Source organism: Tupaia chinensis, unplaced genomic scaffold, assembly GCF_000334495.1.
Source record: "Tupaia chinensis unplaced genomic scaffold, TupChi_1.0 Scaffold000139_1, whole genome shotgun sequence".
Lineage (NCBI taxonomy): Eukaryota > Metazoa > Chordata > Mammalia > Scandentia > Tupaiidae > Tupaia > Tupaia belangeri.
In genome coordinates, this window is record NW_006159609.1 from 2,874,742 (window position 1) to 2,891,044 (window position 16,303).

General features: G+C 41.5%; 1 protein-coding gene across 13 annotated transcripts in view; it reads left to right on the forward strand.

The window, feature by feature from the left end:
• Nucleotides 1-16,303, forward strand: part of SYTL2 (synaptotagmin like 2) — a 120,891-nt gene that overhangs the window by 34,016 nt on the left and 70,572 nt on the right. The gene's annotated exons all lie outside the window — the stretch shown is intronic.

Sequence of the window (16,303 nt, forward strand, 5' to 3'; positions counted from 1 at the left end):
GATTATTTAATCATAGCCTACACTGTATGAATTAGACTTGCAAATTTTACCCCAAAACTCTTGATAAAATAGGTATTGTTCAAAGTATTACCCGGTAAAATAAAATTGGAATCAGAATTCTGTAAAAAGTAAGACCCATACTTATGCTAAGAGGAACTTGGGATTCTAACATTTAACTTTCCTATCAAAAACAAGTCTGTGTTTTAATTGAAATTTCATACTTTATCTTTAAGGTCTCCCACTGATTGTACAGTTTGCTGTTTTTATTTATTTATTTATTTTGTCTTAAATTCCATTCTCTCTAATATAAGAGCCTGGGCCTGTTTTATTAAACCCTTCTGTAATTTGGAGGCTCTATCATCACCTTGAAATCTTCCCCTTCCTCTACCTTTCTGCCTCAGGAACAAGTCCAGGTTACTTGTTAATTACATTCGTGAGCCTTGGTAGCAGTGAATGCGGTCTGGGAAGGCAGGCTTGCAGTACAAGCATGTTATTAGTCACACCCACATAGAGGCATATCTCGACCGAGAAGGCCAAGTAGCACAGATATTTACAGTAATGGTCAAGAGTGCCAGTGGGGCGGGACCAGCAGTTAGCGTAATGGCTATGTCACTGGACTCCCATGTAGTTGACTGTGGTTCGAGTCCCGGACCCAGTAGCTTCAACTCATGCCGGGCGTGTGTGTGTGCATGCCCAAGATCCTGAGAGGAGAATGGTGGAGAAGGGATTGCAGTGTGGCCATCCCCCCTGGGGGGGGGTGACTTCTCACTGTCTCTCTGTCTTTCTATGTCTTTCTGGCAAGCGCACGCGCCCTATAGCAAAAATCTCTCCAAAAAAAGAAAAAAAAAAAGAGTGGCAATGTCAGGGTTTTTTACCTTTCCTCAGTGGTACAGATCACATATTCTTAACCTGATGTGAGCCCCGTGTCTGAGTGTCAAGGGAAAGGTAAGACTCAAGGCTACCCACTTCTGCTCTAGGGAAAATTACTCAGAGCACAGATGCTAATTACACTGATGGTGGCTAAAGAATGTCCACTTATTAAATGGAAGACAATGTACTCTTGTGTATGTACAAGTATAGACATCCCTTTGTCTTTCTTTACTCCACCCTCTCCCAAGTACCATCTTCTGCATTGAATTCAGTGTGTTGACATGTGATTTGTATGAAGTCTGTCCCCCCAATTCAAGTCTCACCTCTTTCTAGATCTTGCCCTATCTCTCTTCACGTCTCCTGTAATCACACAACTGACATTTGAATATACCCTGTTGTTTTCTTCTTTCTCCTTGGCAAATATGTCCTCTTCCTAGCCCTGTCAAGGAACACCTGTGACCTTGGGTAAGCCACTGAACCTTGCTGAGCATCAGTGTTCTTTCTGCCTGTTCTCCCTACTCATTTGGTTGTTGTGAAGAATGCCTGTACTAAAGTACAGTGTAAACCCCCAACATTGTGCAAATAGGGTGTTTTTGTTTGCTCTCTGTTGCTTAGTAACTCAATCTGGGTAATTTTAAAAGAATATAGGTTTATTTAGCTTATGTTTCTGAAGGTCCAGGGCTGAGGAGCTGCATCTGATGGTGAACCTTCTTGCTGACGGGAGCTTTCTGAAGAGTTTCCAGGAGGTGCAGGGTATCACATGGCAGGACAGAGCAAAGAGCATGTGTGTATCTATTTCTGTGTGTCTGTCCTTATAAAACCATCAGGATTCAATCATGGGGCCCTCCCCCACCCCATGACCTTAATCCTAATCACCTTCCAAAGGCTCTACTTCTTAATCCCATAGTCAGATTAAGTTTTCACTCTCTTAATCCCATCGCAACCAAATTTTATTACGTGAATTTCCAACCATAGCAGGGAGCTCTTTTTATTACTATGAGCCCAAATCTCTTGACAACAGGAACCGGGTCTTACTGCTTCATAATTGCTTCTGTTGTATCTAACTGAGCCCCAAACACAGGACCTTCTCAGTAAGAAAGGAAAGAAGGAGGATAGGAGGGAGGGAGGAAAGACAATGAAAAAAGAAGACTTTGTCATTGCCTATTTTCCTAATTATTATTCTCTCCTTCACTATCACTACACCTTATGAAAAGTGTTGAGTCTTTAAAAAGCTTTTTGCACTGGCCAGCAGGGTAAGTTATTTCCTCCAGTTGTCTGCTTCTGGATCTCTCTCCCTCAGCATGGTGGTAGTATTGGCATTCTTTTTGTCATTAGGCTTTTTTTTTCCATGAGAGGGGGGAAAAAAAAGAAAGAAAGAAAGAAAGAAAGAAAGAAAGAAAGAAAGAAAGAAAGAAAGAACGAACGAACGAACCGGGACTACCTGAGAGGTCAGCATCCACATGCCTCGTTTTACAGATGAGATGAAACCAAGGCTTTCAGTCATTAGTGGCAGAACAAGGACCAGAGCCCAGATCCTTGGCTGCTCCACTGGGCAGTGCACAGGCTGACTTTAGCTAGTGAAGTGTCACTGATCATTTGTGCCTGCCTTTGGAGGTGTTTTAAGGTTTGACTAATACTGTAGAACTCGTTCCCAGATCAATGCAAAGGATTTTTTTGTTGTTGTTCATAAGGGTTTCAGAAAAATAGATTTGCAGATGAAACATCATGCTGCCTGCCAGCTTTCCACACTTTGTTTATTTGCTGCTAAATTGGGATTATGCAAAGAATAAAAATCCCTCTCTTAACTGGTGGCATCACTCATCCAATTTAACAGTGTTCTGTACTGCAAAGTCCAGCATTTTGAGTATGCAGGGGTTTGAGGGAAACCCCAGATCCTTTTTGCTTCTTTGTTTTCATTGGTAGGTTCTTTTGCAGGATGCCGTATGGTTCTCTTTCCTTCATTTCATCACTGCTCTTCCTGGTGTATTGGATAGAACTTTGCAGCTAGGTTGAGTTGTATTAAGATCCTGACTCGGTTGGTACCAGCAAATGGTGTAATGGTTACATCACTGGACTCCCATGTAGTCTACTGCAATTTGGGTCTCAGACCCAGTGGCTTAGAAAGAAAGAAAGAAAGAAAGAAAGAAAGAAAGAACGAACGAACGAACCGGGACTACCTGAGAGGTCAGCATCCACATGCCTCGTTTTACAGATGAGATGAAACCAAGGCTTTCAGTCATTAGTGGCAGAACAAGGACCAGAGCCCAGATCCTTGGCTGCTCCACTGGGCAGTGCACAGGCTGACTTTAGCTAGTGAAGTGTCACTGATCATTTGTGCCTGCCTTTGGAGGTGTTTTAAGGTTTGACTAATACTGTAGAACTCGTTCCCAGATCAATGCAAAGGATTTTTTTGTTGTTGTTCATAAGGGTTTCAGAAAAATAGATTTGCAGATGAAACATCATGCTGCCTGCCAGCTTTCCACACTTTGTTTATTTGCTGCTAAATTGGGATTATGCAAAGAATAAAAATCCCTCTCTTAACTGGTGGCATCACTCATCCAATTTAACAGTGTTCTGTACTGCAAAGTCCAGCATTTTGAGTATGCAGGGGTTTGAGGGAAACCCCAGATCCTTTTTGCTTCTTTGTTTTCATTGGTAGGTTCTTTTGCAGGATGCCGTATGGTTCTCTTTCCTTCATTTCATCACTGCTCTTCCTGGTGTATTGGATAGAACTTTGCAGCTAGGTTGAGTTGTATTAAGATCCTGACTCGGTTGGTACCAGCAAATGGTGTAATGGTTACATCACTGGACTCCCATGTAGTCTACTGCAATTTGGGTCTCAGACCCAGTGGCTTAAAACTCACGCTGGATGCATGTGTGCTTGTGCCCAAAATCCTGAGAGGAGACTGGAGGAGAAGGGATTGCAGCATGGCCCTTCCCCAGGGGGTGATTTCTTGCTTTCTGTCTCTCTCTCTCTCTCCAGCAAGTACATGCCCTATAACAAAAATCTCTCTTAAAAAAACAAAACAAACAAACAAACAAAATGACTCTATTGCTTAGAAGCAATACAGGTTTAACAACCATGAACTTGGCTTTCCTCTGTGCAGTACAGTTGATAGTGCCTACTTTGCTGGTTTGCCTCACAGACATAGAAATAATGTGAACAGATGGGAAAAGGTGGTAGATAGAGGATGATAAAATATGTGTTTCTTCTCCAGCTCTTTTACCGTGTCCAAGTTACATCAAGTAATTGTATTAGTTTAGTTTTCTTTTATCTTCTATAATACATGCACATAGCTTTTAATGTTATTAGTATTCAGAAAAAGCATTTTGATTTTCTGTACAAGATCACATTCTTTCTTGCCATTTTTCATCTGATTTTCCAGGACTTGGTTGAGAATTTTCAGAAAGTGTATAATTTATCCCTTTGGGATATTTTCCTTCTTCCCGACAAAAGGAAAAACCACTAAGTTGGACATCATTTCTAATTTTAAATTGCCTTGTAAGAACTGTGGTTTAGTTGGTTTAAAGAATGGTTTCTCAGGGGCAAATGTATTTATTTTTCTGACTGCAAAGATTATGTCACAAATCTGAACAGCTATATATATTTTTTCCTAATAAGGCAAAGGCTTGGAGATAGTTTACTTTCTCACTTTTTAAATAGAGAAACCATTTCTTGAAATAAACAAATATATTTTTGTGTTTTTGAAATGATACTATAAAGTGAATGTGGTACTTCTGTGGAATTTGGTATAAAATATCTCCAAATATTGAGTGGCAGACACAGGTTGTATGTTGAGAATACGGACGAGATAGACATGATGGGTCTACCTTGAGGGAGAGCTCAGGCTTATAATGGAGACAAGTGAGGAAAAAAACAATTGCTATGGCGGACTTGCAGATAGCATGGTGGTTAAGGCATTGGACACTCTCACATGGCCGACCACAGTCCAAGTCCCGGACCTGGTGGCATGCTTTCTCACTTTCCTTCTCTGTGTGTGTGTGTGTGTGTGTGTCTCTAGTCAAATTAAAAAATAAATGAATGAATAAATTAATAAATAATTCTTTAAAAACAAAACAAAACAAAGATAGTTGCTATGTGTCACAGAATCTTGGGAGACCACAGAGGAGACTAACCCAACTGTGATGAAGGGGCTAGACTCATCTTCCCAAAGGAGGTGACACCTAGACTAGGTCTTGAAAGATAATTAGATTTAAGAAACTGCAGGAGGGCCTTGCAAGTAGAGGGAGCTGCATGGTCCAAAGGCACAGAGGTCTCTTTCTTTCTCTTATGAACATAAATAAGTAGGGGGCTAGACAGTGGTATGCTGATAAAATAGTGCTCTTGGAGCTGAACCATCAGAAGGGGTTCTGGATTTGCATCGAGAGAACTTCCTGAGTGTACTGGGCTCACATATGCCCGTGGTCCAGGCCTGGATGAAGCTAGAGGTGGTTGTGGCTTCAAGATACATAGTTGGGGATGTTGTCTCTTTCACTTTCTCTCATGGAACAAAAATTAAAAACCTTAAAAAATAAAAATAAACTTTTTTTGTTTTGAGAGGTTTTTGCTCTAGGGCACGTGTGCTCGCTGGAAAGACAGAGAGAGACAGAGAGACAGAAAGTAAGAAATCACCTCCCAGAGGGGAAGGCCATGCCACAATCCCTTCTCCATTCGCTTCTCAGGATCTTGGGCATGCACGCACACACGCCCCATGTGAGTTTAAGCCACGGGCCTGGGACTTGAACTGTGGTCGATTATATGGGAGTCGAGCGGCATAGCCATTATGCTAACTGCTGGTCCCAAGAAAAATAAACTTTATAAAAAAAGAAAATTTGGGATATAGGGAGAAATGGAAGGAAACTAGAGAGCTGATCTGGAGGAGCTGGTGTAACACTGAGGGATTTTAATTTTAATTTTATTCAGAAGGCAATGAGGAGCTGGTCAGTATATCTCTCAGGGAATCTTACAACTAAAGAAGACATTAGAGGTCAGAGTCTAGCACGTCATTTTACAGATGTGAAAACTGAAGGCAAGGACAGGGAGGTGAATTACTCGTGGCCAAACAGGTAATTAGTGGCAGATAATTTCTGTCTTTACACAGTAAGGAGTGGGGTGTGAGGTCACAATGAAATTTCAGTACTGACTTTGTGAAGGCAGATTCTCACAGGAATGTTTGGCCAAGGATTTATTATGGGGACTGCATGGTTTAGGTTAATGACCCCAGCATGCCTTTTTGCATATTACTTCCTTTAAAGGAAAGGCTATCACTAGCTAGACTACTCTTTGGCTATTTTTAGGCTGTGGTAGGGGGAATTAGTGGAATTCCTAAGGTCACTCCAGCTGTTTTCTGCAAAAGACCAGCAGAATATTTCATGAGATTTGCTCATTAGGGTTTTATCCTTCTGTGAGGCATTGAACTGAATCAAATCCAGCCTGGCCTGGGAAATAAATAAGAGAACTGGAACTTGGGGAAAACTATATGAGGCTGGAATGGTTGGTTCTGCTATTTAATATTGGGTTGTTGGAAAAGTCATGATGCATTTTTGCATAGAAAAACATTAAAAAAGCCATGAATTTTCCAGTAATTCAATATTAATGTCAAATGCAGTCACAGATATGGTTGGTTATTTCTCCCATGTCCTCCCACATAATGAAAGTCTTTCTGGAATATGACAAATGCCTTGAAGGATGATTGGATTTTGAAGATTCAGGAGTATCATATAGGTAGAGTTTAGCATGGTATCTTGGAGAGGTAGTGCTCACTTGGGAATATCACCTCATGAGCTCTTCATAGATAACAAGTTAGATAATCCCTAAGACCCCTTTGAGGAGAGTGCGCCTGTGGTTATTTGGCATCTACAAGTAGAATACTACTCCCTTTTTTGTAATGGACTATGTGAAGGCAGGTAAAATGAAAGCATTCTTCATTTCTTCTTGAGTGTACTATGAAGTATCCCCTCCTCTTATCCCAACTTCCAGTGTCTCTTTGCAGCTCACGCTGTGTTCGAAGATGAATGAATAAATGCAATTGTAGAGTGTTTTGTAGTTTTTGAGATGTCTTTCCATACAGGGTCTCATTGGTGCCCTGTAGTGACTCAGCAAGGGAGGTGGGCAGTAGCTGGTCTCAGTTGAAGAGATGAGCAGACCAAGGCCCAGGATAAGTTGCTATGTTTGTGGTCAACAAGTTAGTAAATAGGGACCAGCTATCAAACCAAATCTTGTGACTTACAATTTTATATTCTTTCTCTTTCATAAAAGGGCCAAGTTTCTCCTATAGCACGAGAGTCATTTAAGGAATGCCTTTAGAGGAAGGTAATGGGGGTTGTAAACACAACAGAGAAATGAAGGAAAATCCACAGCATGGGATTTCCAAACACGATGGAGTAAAAGGGAACCCTGTCAGGCCCAGCTGTGGTGGTATGCACTGCCAAGATTCTGGGTTTCACAGAAGGGAGTATGTGGAAGGCCCAGGTTTGAATCCTGGTCCAGTCTAAAGTCTGGGCATGATGGCATGTACCTATAATCCCAATGACTCGTGTAGGCTGAAGCAGGAGAACTGTGACACTGTGAAACCCTGTCTTTGAAAATTAAAAAAAGAAAAAAAAAATTGAGGTCCAGCAGGTAGCATAGTGGTTAAGGCACTAGACTCCCACATGGTTGACTCTGTTTTGAGTCCTGTACCTGGTAGCTTGATAATCACACCAGGCATGTGTGCATATGTGACCAGAATCCCATGGCAAAAAAAAAAAAAAAAACGAACTTGGGGGCCAGCAGGTGGTGTGGTGGTTAAGGCATCAGACTCCCACATGGCTGACCACATTTTGAGTCGCCGCAGACCCTGTGGCTTAAAAATCATGCTGGGTACCTGTGCATGTGTGCCCAAAATCCCAGAAAGGATAATGGAGGAACAGGGATTGTAGCATAGCCATTTTCCTGGGAGGTGGGCAGGGGGCTGTAAGTTCTCGTTTTCTCTCTCCTTCCTTCTCTTTCCTCTAGGAGGAAAAACAAACAAACAACTAAATAAAAGCTTTTCAGGTGGTGCGTGGTGCTAATGTATAAGAAGGAATTCTTCAAAAGTTCATGGAAAATGTGTACTGGGAAAAATCTATGCATGGATTTCTCTTTGTAGAGGGTCATCAAAATAAACTTATACTTTAGTTCCATTTTTCCATAGACCTTTCGCAGTCCCCTCATATAGCCAGTTTGGGTACCTCTGACTTAGTACATTTGGAGAGTCCCTTACTCTCAGGCTGGGTAGGAATGTCTATGATTGTACCCAAATGAGGTTTTCTGTAGTCTTTTTTCAGTTTGAGTTGGTGATGGCTACAGTTCAGTTAACTTTATGATCCTGGATTTAATTCCAGCCTAGTTAATAAATCAGCTGTTTCCTCCACTCCTTCTAAATTTGAAACCTAGAAAATAATTACATCTAGAATTCATCCTTAATTACTTCTGTTATCAGTGTGCTACTTTCAGGAAAGCTATGAGATGCAGCCCAGCCCATTTATTAGTCCCTTTACAAATTCTTACTTACATCGAAACTGAGTATGTTTTGGAAGACAAAGGAGGTCTCCTGGGGGTGTCCTAGCTCTAACATTAGGCAGCTGTATGACCTTCAGCTGTTGGTATAACCTTCTTAGCTCAACCTCATAGACATAAAGAAGTAATTATGACCCCCGTATTCAGTTGTTACTTTGTTTCTTGTGTTTCCTATTGTCACAAATAAAAAACAATTGATACACAAATGAGTATTTATAGCTTTTTAATTTTTTTTCCCAGTAGGACACATAAATGAGAAATTTTCATCCTCCCCCATGGCTGGGGGATAGCCATGTGGCAATCCCTTCTCCATTCTTTTATCGAGATTTTGGGCACACATGCACCCAGGGTTATTTTCAAGCCCCTGGGTCTGAGACTCAAACCAAGGTCAGCCATGTGGGAGTCCAGCGCCTTAACCACTGTGCCACCTACTGGCCCAAATATGTGTAACCTTGTTTAATTACAGTATTCTTGAGCCAGTCATCAGTTGTTTCTGATCTACTGAGAATCCTTTGTAACTCTAAACCCAGCCAGATATCCATAAACTATGGGAATATTTTAGAAAATATGGATTCCTGGATATCAGCCCTGAGGATTTTTATTCAGAGGTCTTGAGCAATGTCTGTGACTCTGTTGCTGATCAGTCATATTTGAATACTAGTATTTTATTGAAGCAAGCATAAATACTTAAAGTGATAGTACTCCCAATTAAGACATCACTATAGGGTCTGCAACTGACATTTCTTCAAGGAAACCCTCTCTGGCCTCAAGACTACATGAAGCTCCCTGGTTAAAAAGTTCTTTATCCCCTGCTCCTCTGCTTTGTAGGACTTCTTGGGCTTATTCAGCATTTGGCCTCCTTTCCAGAATGTAAGCTCTATGAGGACAGGAGCTGCATACACTGTCAGAACTCTCAAGACGTACTCCTTACCTTCTTCCAAGATTGAGATCTAGACTGTGGTGGATGCTGCCATTCCCAGGACAGAGGAAGTTTCGCTTTGGCTTTTTTCATCCAAGGCAAGGCTCCTGGTGTTCTTCAAGCCACGTAATCAGTCAGAGTCCATGGATGTGTTTGACTTTTACCGCAGCTTCATGCAATGTCAGTTGTATCCTGTTCGACTGTGTCTTAAAACCCCTTCTTGATTTTTGATCAAAGGTAAAAAAGCCTTGTGTAGATTGCCACCCCTGCTCTAGATTTGATCTGAACTTTCAGCCTAAATGTGAAGTTTAAAATGAATTTCCAACTGCCCATTTTCTGAGCCCCTTTCTTTCTTTACTGTTCTTGTCTCTTGGAATCCTGATACAAGAAAATGTAGATTAAATGGGTGGTTGTAGCACATTTATCAAGACTGAAAAATGTGGAAAAAGTCAGGTTTAAATTTTCTCCCCTGACAATTGAGATCATCGTGACCCCAGTCATTGTTGCCCTGGACTCCAATTACTAGTCTTCCTTCTGAGCTCCTCTCTGGTTTCATGGCCCTGTGCTCTGCCCACCTCTCTGATTCAGCCCTCAGGGCTCCCCTCATTTTATCTTCTTCCCAAATCCCTGTAGCCCTCCCAATGCTTGGTTCTGCCTCCATTATTACTGTGTTGTACAAAGGCTATTCATGGATATTCTGCCTTCCTCACAAGGCCTATGACCATGTCCGTGGTTGGGGCTTAGTTGAAATGTTTGATCCCTTTGAGTACTACAAGTTTAAACTTCAGGCCCCTGAATAGCAGAAGGAGCCAAAAGTGAACTTTTCAGAAATGCAAAGGCATTCTCACTAGTTTCATATATGAGATAAGGGGTAGAGGAGTTGTCACATGTAAGTAATCTTTCACTGTCCATCCTCTTCCTTCATTCTTTGTTGTAGATTACCAAGCCAGCTTCTGAGAGACATCAGCTGTCAATTGTATCAGCCTGGACCTTGGGGAAATGAGCAAAGTAGAAAAAGGGCTTCCACCTTTGGAAGAATTCTTGTAAAAGTGAAGACGTTTTATCTTGAGGGTGGCTGTTAGTTTTGAATCTCTAGTTGTTCCTTTATGAAAAATAAAGTAGAAACTTATTATTGGATAAAAAACTAATTCTTTTTTATTTCTTCTAAATTCTTCCATTGAGTTGTTTCTTCATAGATTAATACCATTCGTTCATCCAGCTAATATTTTATGAGAGGCCACCTTGAACCAGTCACAAGGCAATTGATGATTCTTTTCTCTCAAGAAATCCAATTTAGGCAACACATTAGGTCAAGTGATTTACATGCTTTCTCCCTCTCTCTCTGTCTCTCTCTGGCATAGATTACTGAAAGCTCTGACCATGCAGAAACATGAAGATATTCATGCAACTTTGTTTCCCAACAGGACATGGGCAAAGTTTGCTTTTTGTATAAACCATTTTGATGTAGGCATACAATAAAACATTCTGGTTGAGTTAAAACATATGAAATTCTACACATATGGACTATTTAGTTATTGTGTCTGGTTCCAGCTATCTGTGTCATTCTAAGAAGCTAATGAGCTAGTATAAACACCTGCATATTGACACAGGTATCTTTTTCCCTCTGTCCCATGCTTGTCCTCTTTTCTTTGTCTATCTCTAAGACAAACTCCAAAGGCCCAGTCATTTCCCAATTCCTAACAAGTTGTACAGAGAACGAATGCCACGTTTGAGGAGGAATGTATATATCCCATAGGAGGTGACAAAGATGAACATAGAATGCACAAAGGGAGGAATAGCAGGGTAAAAAGAGGCCTAGGAACCAGGAATCCTGGGAACTAGTCCTGTGTCTGCCCCTAGCCAGCTGTGTGGCCCTTCTGAGCAGTAGCGGAGTGGTGATACAGTGAAAGGTTGAAAATAGTTGCTATAGAATCTTAAACTTTGAAGGGGCCAGCAAATGGCTTGAAAGTTAAAGCAGTTGAATCCTACATGATTAACTGTGTAGTTTCAGTCCTGGACTCAGTGACTTAAAAAATCACACCAGGCGCATGAATGCATGTACCCAAAATCCCCAAAAGAAAAGGGATTGCAGCATGGTTATCCCCACCCCTCCTTCCCCCAGGTGTGATTTTTCACTTTCTCTGTCTTTCTGGCAAGCACTCACACCCTATAGCAAACAAAAAAAAAAAAAAAAAAGAAAAGAAAAGAACCTTAAACCTTAGGTTCAGATCATGTTCTGGTCGAGTGACTTTGATAAATGGTTTCTCTTCCTGAGCCCCATTATCCTCATCTGCATGATGTGGAAATACCTTCCTGGATGGTCCCCGTGATAACAGAGATCACATGTATACTAGGAGCACCACCTGCTCATTTTTCAGTCAAGAGTAAAATGACCAAGATCATGAAAGGTTTAGAAAACATCATGTGAGGGAGGGTAACTCTTGTGGTGTAGTGGCTAAGGCAGATGGATCCCACATGGTCATCTGTGCGGTTCAAATCTTGGCCCCAATAGCTTGAGAAACAGTCCAGGTTCATGTGCTTGTATGCCCCAAATCTTGACAGAATGCAGAAACAGAGGAGAAGAAATTGGAGATTGCCATACCCCATTGGAAGTACTTTCTCCCTCTTTCTCTATCTCCCTGTCTCTCTTTGGCAAGTGAATGTGCCCTCTGGCAAATTAAGAAAAGCAAACAAAACATCATGTGAGGAAAAGTTGAGGGAAGAAAGTTTGTCTTCCTCTCAACAAAGACTCAAGGAGAGCATGACATCTGTCTTCCTTTTAAATGGTTACATGTATTGGAGATTTCTTTTAAGTTGTTACATATACAGGAGTATACCCTAAATGTGGGTCCATAGCACAGGATGAAATGGAGCTCACAGGTGGAATTTACGGGCAAGTCAACTAGAATGCAAAGTGAACCTGAGAGTGGAGCAGGGCAACAGTAGCTTTGGCTGTGGATACCCTGGCAGCATGGGCCTGGTAGGCTGATGGCCGCCCATCTGCTATATTGTGGGGACATCTTTCTTCTGGGAGGGAGGCAAGCAAAGATTCTCTCATTCTCACACTCAACTTGCTCTGTGCTAAGATTTTTGTAAACCATCTATGGATTATTCCATTCACCCTTAGATGCCACTGAGATCTAGGAAGATTACAAAGCATTTAGTTCATGCATGATGGTTTTTGTAAGTATTACCACTGGGGATGAGTCTTTTCATGGATCAGGGCTTTTTTACTGCCATGTGTCATTCTTCCCAACTTAAGCATATTTGTTCTTGCTCTCCTCCTGCTACCCAGATTTTCTTTCAAGCCTTCATTCTTAGTGTCATGGGACTGTCAGAACAATTTCCTTCTCTTCTGAAAGCCTCATCATGTGAGAGTCACTACTTACACGAGTTTTCCTCCCCTTCCTTGGGGTCTGTAAGCTTTTGTACAAGAATAGCTATCTGGGAAAGGAGAAGATGCTATCTGGGCCCCTCCTTGCAGCAGGGGAAAAAATTCTGTTGTAACCTAGGATTTAACCTGGCTTTGGTCTGGCAAGATGATTAGAATCAGGGCTACAAACCCAGCTCTTCTCTTTGCTGGGATCAAAGGTAAACATCAGCTATTTGGGACCTTGGTTTCTTTCTCCAGTTAACTTTCAGATAATTGAAAGAAAAGTGTTGGTGGTTAAGAAAAGCCAGATCCTACATGGCTGACCACACAGTTTGAATTCTGACCTCAGCGGGGTGCATGTGTGTGTGTGTGCCCCAAATCCTGACAGCATGGAGAAATGAAGAGGAGATTGTGGTCTGTCCACACCCCATTTGGAAGTGCTTTCTCTTTCTTTTTTTGTCTCTCTATCTCTTGCTGGTGAGCATTATGTACCTCCTGGCAACTTGGAAAAAAAGGAGCATTGACTTTCACAGATGTGATGTGTCAGGGCTGACACAGAAAATACGAATTAAGTACAGTTCACATTTGGAGCTCTTGTATTTCCTTCCCGTGCTGCTGCTCCTGCAGCTGCTCGTTTTTCCTTAGTTCTCCACAATGCCCTGCATTCTCACCAGAGCCTCGTGGTAATCTCCATAAGGAAAAGAATACACTCGTCATGCACAGGAGTTAACTGAGACTTACAGAAGTCATATGCCTTACTCATGCAGTCATGTGGAAGACCTGGAGCTGAAACCTGATGAATAAAATGGACCCGGTGTTTCAATTATGGGCCCTAGAGCTAGGTTCATGTTAAGGGGAAAGCGAACACTCAAGTCCCTTCCATTTGTTTTAATTTATTTTTTTATTCCATGAATACTTGAATGCTGAGTAGATGTGAGGCACAGTGGCAGGTGCTGGGCATACAAAGCACTCAGACTCACAGTTGTACAACTTACATTGTTTTCTCCCTTGTTCTTTTCCCACTTGAACTTAAAAACAATCTCCCTTTGAACCAGATGACAGTGTAAGACCTCACTGGGAACACAGGTTCCAGGATGCATCCTCAACTCATTGCCTTGCATTTGAGATCAAAGGAAGTCACTGTGTATGAAAGAAAAGAAATAACTTAGAAAGCCATCTCCTGGTGATGTAACATATTTAGATTGTGTTTATTAATTCATTTACTCATTTACTTATTCACATTTAGAAACTCACAGTTCAGTCGGAGAGACTGATGTCAGACAGTTACGGCAGAGGAGGTGTGTCTACGAGGGAGAAAGCTTTTGTATTAGTCAAAGTCCTGCTTCAGAAGTATCGTGTAACGCTCTTACATCTTCAGTGGCTCCCAGCGATGAGCTAGCAGAAATGGTCCAATGCATGTTCCTCGGAAAAGTCATGATACATTTTTGTATAGAAAAATATTTATGACTTTTCTTATGACTCAGTCTTCCTCCCAACCTCTTTCTCTCTCTCTCTCTCTCTCTCTCTCTCTCTTTCTCTCATTATTCATTTCCCTCCTTCCTTTCTTTCTCTCTTTCTCTCTCTCTCTCTCTCTTTCTTTCTCTCTTTCTTTCTTTCTCTCTCTCTCTCTCTCTCTCTCTCTCTCTCTCTCTCTCTCTCTCTCTTTCTTTCTTTCTTTCTTGTCTACCACTCGACTAGGTTGGCCTTGCTTCAGGTGGGTCAAGTTCAGGTCTGTTCTTTTGTCTCTCTGAGAACCAGATTGAAGAGGCAATGGATATCTGGGGCAAGCTCTTCTTGTGGCCCAAGATAGTACAAGAAGCCACCACAAACCACACAAGCGCATTTACAGTTTCTGCTTGCATCACATTTGTGAACATTGCATTGGCCAAAGCAAGTCACAGGTCATGCTTGGTGTCAGCAGGCGAGGGATGAATTCTCTGCCTACTCCAGGGGGACCATATTCTATTACTGGGAGGGAGCAAAAGTTAGGAACAATAATTGAATCGACTGTAGCTTTGACTCTGGCTGTGAAAGTTACGGACGTTACAAGTACATGAAACTTAAAAAAGGAAAATGAGATGAGGTCTTGAAAAATCATTAGGAGGGGGACCAGCAGTTAGCATAATGGTTATGTCGCTGGACTCCCATGTAGTCGACTGCTGTTCAAGTCCTGGACCCGGGGGCTTAAACTCATGCCAGGTGCGTGCACATACATGCCCAAGATCTTGAGAGGAGAAGGGAGGAGAAGGAATTGTGGCATGGCCATCCCCCCACCCTCCCGGGGAGTGATTTCTTGCTTTCTGTCTTTCTGTCTCTCTCTGTCTTTCTGGCGAGTGCATGCACCCTATAGGAAAAAAAAATAATAATAATAATAATTAGGAGTACCAGCAGGTGGTATAGTGGTTAAGGTGCTGGACTCTCTCTCTCTGTCTCTTTCCAGCAAGCACATGAGCCCTATGGCAAAAACCTGGGAAAAAAAATCATTAGGAATAGGGCTAACAGGTGGTATAGTGATCAAGGTGCTAGATCCCATATGGCTGACTCCATGGTTTGAGTCCTGGACTCAGCAGCCTGCAAAACATACTGGGTAAATGTGTGTGCATGTCCAAAATCCTGAGAAGAGAATGGAGGAGAAAGGATTGTGGTGTGGCCATCCACCCAGGATGATTTCTCACTTTCCCTGCCTCTATGTCTCTCTGTCTCTCTCCAGTGAGCACACATGCCCTATGCAAAATAAATAAATAAATAAATAAATCTTAAAATAAATTGTTAGGCATATTTGTATTTGAGTAGTTACTGAGGGTAATATAAAAAGATCAGGAAAATAAAACAAAGATTGTAAAATTATCTGTCCATGAAGTCTATACTTTATGAGGAGATGAGAAAGAGATGTAGTACAAAAGAGAAAGAGAAAATACTGGGTTTTTGGAAAACTCATGATATGTTTTTATATAGAAAAATGCATCATGACTTTTCCAGTACATAACCAAATTCAATCCAAGACAACCCAACATATAACCAAGTTCCAGCCAAGACAACTGAATGTATAACCAAATTCATTTTTATTCATCAGTATGGTACAAAAGTGTGAACTCATAAAGGAAGCTAGCATGTATTTTTAGTAGCTGTTTTTGGTACAGGATATAAGTATGTACTGTTTCATATTCATGTATTTTGTTGACTCCTCACTACCTGTGAGTCATGTCCTAATGTCAAGTAAGTACAGATGAGAGATCTGAGCCTGAAAGTGGTCAGTAACTTAGGGGAATATTTCTTAGTAGGTTTATTTTGCAAGGAATTTATTCATAAAATTCACTCACTGTTGTACACAAGGCTTTTTATTCTTTAGTCAGCCTGCTCTAAAATCTATGAAACACAGGATTCTTGGTGTCTACTGTATGTGCAGCACCACACTCGTTAAGAGGGCTCCAACTATCAGAGCAGATAGTCTCCGAAGTCTGACTGGCATTCTTCAGGTCTCACCTCCTTTCATTCTACATGTATTTAAGATGCCTCAAAGAAACAGGATTCTCAACCATGGTACTATTTAAAAATGCTTGCTTTGACTCATGGAGTGTTTTGATATTCAACCTCTCTCTTT